General features: G+C 41.5%; 1 long non-coding RNA gene across 1 annotated transcript; it reads right to left on the bottom strand.

Moving 5' to 3' along the window:
- Positions 1–7,619: 7,619 nt before the first annotated feature.
- LOC309719691 lies at positions 7,620–8,639 on the bottom strand. Its single transcript, XR_014280297.1, has 2 exons — positions 8,453–8,639; positions 7,620–8,289 (listed from the first exon to the last, which is right to left on the bottom strand). It is a non-coding gene; the product is annotated as an uncharacterized lncRNA (long non-coding RNA).
- Between the last annotated feature and the right edge of the window lie 560 nt (positions 8,640–9,199).

The following is a 9,199-nucleotide window of genomic DNA, read 5'->3' as shown; positions in this document are numbered from 1 at the left end:
GACTCTGGCGTCTACACTGAAGACTATTTCATTGAAGACAAAGACAAGCAACAGCGCTGGACATTTAAGACTGACCAACAATTTCAGTATGAGACAGGATATGAGTCCCTGGAGACAAGATGCATAAAACTGACGCGTCTGGATGACCTTGAACAAATAATAATGTTTAGACGAGGACCAGAAGCTGGCCAACGCTTATTTGTCAGCTTAATTAAACAGATGTTGGCCTTGGATGCACACCAGCGGATAACACCCTCGGAGGTTCTCCGGCATCCCTTTTTCAGCCCTAAGAGTTCCCTGTGCATTGACATGAGTGCTGAAATATCACAAAACCCTGTGGTCTTTCAGCACCCTTCAAACTTGGAAAGCAAGAGATCACAGAAAATCAACTGCAGTTTTCAAAACTCGGTTGAATTTTCTCAGCAAGTATTCGTCCACACATCAGCCAGTCCATCATTCAGCTCAGATGAGCTTGAATTAGTTAAAGGGAGCATTTTGGGAAAGCACTACAAGGTAGAGGCTTTCCTCGGAGAAGGGGGCTTTGGTATTGTAGCCAAATGTCGCGACACAACAACCAACCAAGCTGTTGCCATTAAAGTCAACAAGAGCGACCCTGATATTCTGCAACAGGCACATGTGGAAATTTTCATCCTGGAGCAGCTGCGAAGGTTGGATCCAGATGCCGCCAACATTGTTCAATGGAACGGCTTTTTCCACGACGGACAGCGGGTTTGCCTGAAATTTGAACTCCTTGATCAATGCCTGTGGGACTACATAGGGGACCGGAATAAACAGGGTCTCCCCATAAGCGAAGTCAGGCCAATTTTAGGTCAAATCACAAATGCTCTGTCCCACCTGAGTTCTGTGGGAATAGTGCACGCTGACCTCAAACCTGGAAACATCATGGTTGTAAACCGCCATGAGTCTCCCATCAAAGTCAAACTTATAGACTTTGGCCTCGCATGTCCTGCGTCTGCAGTGATACCTGGTGACTTTGTGGGGACGGTTGGTTACTGTGCACCTGAGGTTATGCTTGGCCTTCCTTACAATGAAGCAAGTGACATGTGGTCTCTGGGGCTGGTGGCTGTGGAGCTTGCTACAGGGCTGCCACTCTACCCTTCGGAGAATGACTATGATTATCTGAAATTCATCATAGAGACTCAGGGTCAGCCACCAGATCATGTGCTAGACTCTGGCGTGTACACTGAAAACTATTTCATTGGAGACAAATACAAGCAACAGCGCTGGACATTTAAGACGGAAGAACAATATAAAGGCTCTGTTCCAGGGACAGGACATGAATCCCTGGAGACAAGATACATAATACTTACACGTCTGGATGACCTTGAACAGCTAATGATGTTTAGACGAGGACCAGAAGCTGGCCAACGCTTATTTGTCAGCCTAATTAAACAGATGTTGGCCTTGGATGCACACCAGCGGATAACACCCTCTCAGGTTCTCCGGCATCCCTTTTTCAGCCCTGGCCTCTCTAAAAGGTTCCCATGTATCAACATTGAAAGACCATACTGAATCAGTCTCCAGCATGGCATCTTCCACCCTGGACAAAAGTGATAAAAATACAAACTGGGGTTGGAAAATGACATTAACAGCAAATTACAATGCAAAAATTAATTAAGCTGCTCCAAAAATGATCACTTTGGCTTCTTTTTTTTAAATTTTCACTCCCCCCACCCCAACCAGTCGTGGCAGAGGGCTGTCCCTTCCTGAGCCTGGCTCTGTTGAAGGTTTCTTCCTTTTTAAAGGGAGTTTTTCCTTCCCACTGTCGCTAAATGCTTGCTCATAGGGAAATCTTCTGATTGTTGGAGTGGCCAAAACTCTAGGGGAAGTAGCAATTCTTGTGAAAATTTAAAAAAAAAAGCCTACCAATCTTCAAAGCGCAGCAGTGGACACCTTACCATCACATCAGTCCTTCAATCAGACCTAAAACACCACCTTTACAGAAATAAATTCCATACAAATTGGAAATAAATTGCGTAATAATTGTTGTTTTTGATTGTTTATAAATATATAGAGCTACCCTTCAGCCTCCTAGTAGACATACCTGTGTTATGAATGTGAAACTCCTCTGATTTTCAGAAAAGTTGACCTCTGACCTTGAAGTCAAGGTCATTGAGATTTAAGCTTCACAGAGATTTTCAGTAGATGCAACCATGGTATTGACTTGAAAATTCTACACTATCAAAGACTTAGGTGCCCACAGCACCGCGCCATATACAAAAGATTTTTCTATTCATTTATGTATTATTAGTTTATTTATTTCTTCATCCCGCTCTCTCTCTTTTTTTTAATTCACCTTTCTGTTGCGATGCTCTGGACATTTCTAAACCCCACAAGTTCAGCCTCAATTTTCAACCCAATTTTCCTATACTTTCACTTGAACACGTCCAGCCTTCACCTCTCACCGGTCCTCGTCCCCTCTTCTCACAGCTTCCTGTGTGGCCTCCCAAATCAAACACAGGCCCAAATCAGCCGTTTCTTCTTCTCTGTTCATTCTCTCTTCATCTTTTCAGTCTTTTCTTGGCGGTTAACTCCCAGCATGGCAAATATGAACTCAGACAGTCCAATGCAGTGCTTTCACACAGTCATGTCACTGGTACTCTTTCCAGCTTGTAATTCAGAGCACATGTTCCATTAACATACATGCTGCTGGACCCTTCAGTGTTTTAGGTCAGTTGTACTGTCTTCTGCCTGCTGTTAATTCTTCAAATCTACGGTGTTGTTCTGTCTGTTTTCTGTCTTCATCAGGAGATTGACTGTCCTTTAAGCTTCTTCTCAGGATAAGGGCAGGATGAGAGGTGAAGCTGTAAAATTTCAGCCAAAGCCTGGCCTGTTTGTCGTTCCAATTATGTTAATCTATCATTTTGCCGCTGTACTCATCTGAGGTTGAGCCAAGTCCATGGGCACCTGTATTAACACACTAAGACATTTATTTAATATCATTTTCATTACTATTTCTTAGCACTTTCACTCTCTAATTCCTCTGTTTTCCTTTTGAAACGTCTCTCACAAGCTCACAAGCTATATTCAGACTTCCTGCTTCACTTCCTGCCAGACACACACACACACACACACACACACTCTTCACTTTACTGGATTTTCATCCGTTTCTACAGCCTAATCAAGCTCTTATTTTATGTTCACACTCTATATACCCTCTGTAACTCTACTAATTCTAATATAAAAAGAATGCACCCTCAGTACAGAAAAACAGAAAAGTCAGTGATGCACAAATGTAGCAAAAATAGGAAACATTAGAACTGTAAATGTTTTCTTCCTTGTCTGCAGATTAACAGTCCACAGGTTGGGTACTTGCACTCTGATTCGTTCCCTGGAGATGAAGGAGAGAGAGCTCAGAGGACAGCAAGATGGAGGAGTGAAGGAGAAGGTGGTGCAGCTCAGTGTCCAATCAGGAGTGAGCAGTTCTTTCACCACCTTCATTGCTGTCAACAAAGACAACAGAGAGGCGATCCAAGGACCTCTGCACCGCAGACATATTCTACCACCCTGTGAGGTTTGTTTAAAGCAAACAAAGCAATACCATGAAACTGTTAACAGCAGGATGTCAGAGTCAATAGAGAGGACTCAAAAGAGCAACTTCAAATCAAACTATTTATGTAGTAGGTGTTTCTTTGCCAATGTCTTTCCCCTGCATTAGAAAGTAATAAGCCAGATGGAAGTACAACACACATCTATGCATTTCTATAAAAACTGACCTGCCCTGAACTTATAATCTCTCTCTCTCTCTCTTTGTTTTTCCTTAAAGTGATGGCTGTCCATTCGTCCTGTAAAAGTTGTAAATATAAACCTGAATGAATGGGAGTAGAAACTGTGTGTGCGCATGAAGACATGCTTGTGTCGCTGAGATTGAACAGATTTATGTATGTTCACGTAGCCAAGTGATAATCATATATAATAATCACTGAATAGTAATAATGTTATTGAACAGGTTAAACATTTAGATATCACAAAAAGTTGCAAAAAAGCAAAAAAAAAACCCACACACAGCTGTGAAGTCAGCTGCACATGAATAACATTAGTACAATGACAACTTTAATCAGAGTGAGTTCAGAAGATCCAAAAGTGGGACACTAAAAACAAGCTAGTGAAAGCAAAAAGTGACTTTGAAAAATTTCTTTCATAGAATTAAAGCACTGATAGGAAAAAAAACTAAACATGAGAAGAATGGCAATCCTGCAGCGACCAATCAAAGAAGACTGTAATGGCTGCATTGTAAAGAAGTGAGTGAAGAAAGCTGATTTTTTTTTAGTTTTTCTGAGATATGCAGAGTTTTAACGAACAATTTGAACACTATTATTCATTTACATTATTTGTTCTCAACAGAGATGGGCAGTAATGCGTTACAAGTAACGAGTTACTGTAATCCGATTACAGGCACTTGCCCTGGTGGCCATTCTTTCAGTGGGCATTTCTCAACAACAACTACAAACACTAGTGAAGTGAATGGGCATTTAATTAAATAATGAAACATTTAATTCAATAATTAATGGCATATTTAATTCATTCATTTTGTCACTCCTGGCCCTCCACACCTCACTGCCATGATTGTTTGTGTAGTTATTGGATTCTAAAACTACTAGAATAGAATAGAAAACACATAAGATGCAGTCTCTGTTTTTTCTTCACCTTATTAATTTGAACTGAACTGAAATAAATCCGTTCTTTTCTGTATGGTAATGACTAGGACCTGTCCCAGCTGTCTCTGGTGGATTCAGTATTGTCTCCAATGTTTCTGATAACTTCCAGTTTGGGAAGTTTCCCATGCAGGTGAGGAATGCAGTGACTGACAGACTACCCCTCCTTCATTTAGGACCCATGCCAAACACTGAGTAAAGACTTCCTTGCATTAAACCTGCATAGCTGTTTTCACATTTATAACAAATCACCTAAGTGACCGGCAGTGATCGTATAGTGCTCTGAGTTGTTGCCTAAACAAGCCCTCTTCAAATCGGAGTTACAGCAGAGAGAATATGGCACTGAAGCAATGATGACAGCTTTAATAACCTATTTTATCTTCAATTATTCTTGTATGAAATTCTCTTAAAGTAGCAACTGAATTTCAACCAACTCAGCTAGCTCTGCATATTTTATTTCCTCTGTTAAAATAAAATGTGGCGGAGCCCAGCTGTAATTGTACCTTGCATTAATATGGTGTATTATTGATGGTGACACAGCACTGCTTAGCATGTCGTCCTGAATCTCAGGTGTGCCAATGACCTGTGCAGTATATGAGGCACTAAAATCCTGGTGGATTTCTGGGATACGAACAGGACGGAGTCATGTGAGCTCTATCAATATTGCACCACTTACGTCTCAGACCTGTATTTATGTATTTATGCACTGAAATCGCGCTGTAATATCCAGTTAACTGTCCACATTTGTACTCTGTTTTTCCATTTATTATATTTTTTTTCATTAATTTGTCTGAAAAAAGATCCACGTAGTAACCAAAGAGAGACTAAATCAATGGTCTCTAATAGCAGCCAAATTATAAGAGCTTTCATTAGTGATGGTGAGATGAAGCCTTGTGATGAACTGAAGCTTTCCATCCAACTGGTCGACTCATGGTTCGAAGCATTGTGACGATTCATTGGCTCTACTGCGCCATCAAGTGGACGATTAAAGTCAGACAGGCTCAATGATTATAATGATGTGATGTGTAAACCTCTAAACTTACAGTTTTTTCTGAATGCTTAAACCCTAACTGTGATTCCTGTAGCACAATCTCTAAAACTATTCAGACTTATAGCAAAACCACTCACTGAGTTTGCAAAACTAAAAGCACATAAACTGCTTTGCACTCAGTTTGCAATTTTGTAACACACACTTTGCAAAACGGTAGGCACAATTCACTGCACAACACTCAATTACCAAATTTCCAACACACTCCTAGCAAAAGTATACACATGTATGGCTATCATTAACACTAATTTGCCAACTGTCTGGCACACTTTCACATGTGAAAGCTTTTTTAGATAATTAGTTCACTTTGCAATCAGCCTAAGCACTATAATACAGGTAAGCTGTGTGTGCGGAGTACAATGGAGGGAGCAGAAAGAGTGAGAAGTAGAGGAGGCCGAGGAAGAGGACGTGGAGGTGAAGAAGTAGGATGAAGAGGATGACAAGGACAAGGAGGAGCAAGAGGAAGACGAGGAGGGGGGAGAGGAAGATGAGGAGGGGGGAGAGGAAGGGTAGGAAGAGTAAGAAATAGAATTGCTGATGACAATAGTGGACCATGTAATCAACCATGTAATCAACCGTGGAATGACCCTGAGGGTAGCTGGCCAACGGGTCCAGCCTAACTCGAGCCGCTACACTGTAGCAAGTACCATAAGGACATCTTGAAATGAGAATCGGTTAGTACAGTCACTTCGCACAAAGATTTGTAGCACTGCCATATGCCAATGAGAAACACACCAATACCATTGATGTAAAAATACTGAAATTGTTACTTTACAGAATTGCTAGATGACCAGATGCTGGGGGCAGAGGAAGCATGTTCACTGCAGACCAAGTAACCCATATAGTCATTATGGCGATTGCAAATAATCCTATACTTGGAAATGAACACTTGTGTTTGTTTTGATGTGTTTCAAGTACACCAGTACTTGAAGTTTGGATCCCTCTATGCTTATGGATCTATGACAGAAGTATGAGCTCAAACTGACATAGCCTACCTTGTGCACAGAGAAAGCAAAAGCCAGATGTGTTTTGTATTCATACCATCAGTGTGCAGTTGGCGCATTGTGTGCTTAGTAGATGATGGCTTGTGTGTACTGTTTGATACGGAAACACCATTTTTACGAAGGTGTGAAGAGTTAATCTAGCTGTGTTTGCTTTTGCAAGAGAACTACAATGTTTTGATGATTGGGTGACAGGTTTTCTTATTTGTGTGAAGAGTTTTGCAAAATTAGCCAATAGTTACAAAAAATGTGCTTAGGCATTCAGAAAAAACTGTAATAGAATATAATTTTATATTTATATTTCAATATCACAGTAATCTTCCAATTTAGAACTACAAGTTTAAAAAAAACTAACATAAATAAAATACACTTCAGCTAATTACTTAAAAAAATAATTTATTTTCCCAAACCACGCAGAGCCGCACTAAAAGGACTAAAGAGCCGCAGGTTGCTGACCCCTGCACTAACCTATTCAGCTGCTTGTGAATGCAAATATCTAATCAGCCAATCACATGCCAGAAAAAAAAGGGTGATTTAAGTGACTTTGAAGGCAGCATTGCTGTTGGTGACAGATGGGCTGTTTTACGTTTTTCAGACACTCCTGATCTTCTCAAATTTTCTCAGGAATTTACAGAGAACAGTCCAAACTGAAAAGCGAAATAAACATTTCCCTGGGTAAAAATTCCTTGTTGATTGCAGAAGTCAGAGGGGCGTGGCCATGCTGAAGGCAAGAGGAATTCTAAGCCAGTTTCTCAACCCAGCCCATCTGATATCAGTAACCACAACACATTCAAAGTCAATTAAAAGTCGCCTTTCTTGCCCGTTCCGATGCTCGCTTTCAACTTTGAAATGAGACCACTTGGACAACAGTAATGATAAATAATTGCAAATAGAGCACGTTTACAGAATTTAATGTCATTTTTATAGAGCACCTCTTATTTTAAGAAAAGATGGGCGAGACGATTTTTGAAACTAACTGCAAATTAAGCACACAATATTTAATATCTGTATTTTACCATTTTGATAAGACATATTTCAGTACTCCAAAACACTTTTATTAGACTGCCAACATGCTTACAAGTAGTAAATCCAGGTTAGTGGATCATAATTAAACATAACTCTGTGGCAAACGCAGAGTTCAGCAGGCCATCAAGGAAGAAGTGACGTGCATTTCTGCAGTGTAAAGATTCACAAATGATTTTCTCCTTAATCTACAGTCACACAAAGCGCCAGGAAAATCTTTGGTGATGTTCTCAGATGATTCTGACGCTTATCACCCAGTTCCTCGTGATGTCCTCCACACCATCAACCCTCTGTCCTCCTCCCAGTTTCTTCCTCAGCTTGCCTTTCTTATGGCCACCCCTTCCAAAACCTGACTTTTTAACTTATCCGAGCCACTTTTTGTTCTTGGAGCGGAGCTTCCTCATCCCCCCGCCCTGCAGGAACTGGTGCTTCTGCTTTTTCTTGCGCTGCTTCATGATCTGATCCTTTGTTTTCAGCTCCGAGCGTGCTTTGTGGTCACCGGAGCTCTGTACGTTTGGACCTCGTCGGCCACGGCCACGACCTGGGAGAGGCATGACACAACAAAGAGGTTGGAGGTTATAGCTCGCAAGGCTGGAAGAGGGACTTGAAGTATTTACCTTTAGAGTTGAGTTAAAACATGGTGGCTGATGTTCTATATTTAACAGGCAGACATGTTTGTGCTATTCATTTTGATGCCTTCCTACCTCTTGCTGGCTTCCTGCCTCCTCCGCCTGTTTCTCCATCTGATCCAGATCCTGTATCATCAATCTTGTATTTTTTCCTTCACTCCTCATAACTGACATGTCAGAGCGTTCTCACTCCCGAGGCGTAACATGTCGACGTTTTGTCACGTCCCGCGGCGTTCCTGAGGAACGCGAAAGGAGACCTTCGGCGTTCTTATGGTACGAGGTCGTCATTTAGGAACGTGGTGGGTAGCCGAAAACGTAATATGGTGACGATTTGTCACCTAGCGTAAAATGTTACGCTTTGGGAGTGAGAACGGGTTGGACATTCGGGACATGGCTGAAAACTTCAACATTGAGGTAAAAACAACGGCGGGGTATAGTCCCTGGAGCAACGGACTACTGGAGAGACATAACATGACACTTACAGAAATCCTCCTGAAGGTAAAAAAGGAACGAGGATGTGACTGGCACACTGCGCTAGACTGGGCCCTTATGGCCAAAAACAGTATGCTTAATGTACATGGTTATAGTCCACATCAACTTGTGTTTGGCCAAAACCCCAACCTTCCTTCTGTGTTGATGGATAAGCCACCTGCCTTAGAGGGCACAACTGTAAGTGCAAGAGTAGCTGAACATATCTCAGCATTACATGCTTCCAGAAAAGCATTTACTGAGGCAGAGTGTTCAGAAAGGATCAGGAGAGCACTACGCAAACAACTTAGGCCTACAGATGACAAATATGAGGCAGGAGATAAAGTATACTAC

The sequence above is a fragment of the Aulonocara stuartgranti genome (genome assembly GCF_965226115.1).
Source record: "Aulonocara stuartgranti genome assembly, chromosome: 12".
NCBI classification, from domain to species: Eukaryota; Metazoa; Chordata; class Actinopteri; order Cichliformes; family Cichlidae; genus Aulonocara; species Aulonocara stuartgranti.
Note: the sequence above shows the minus strand (reverse complement) of the source record. Positions and strands in the feature narration are given on the sequence as shown.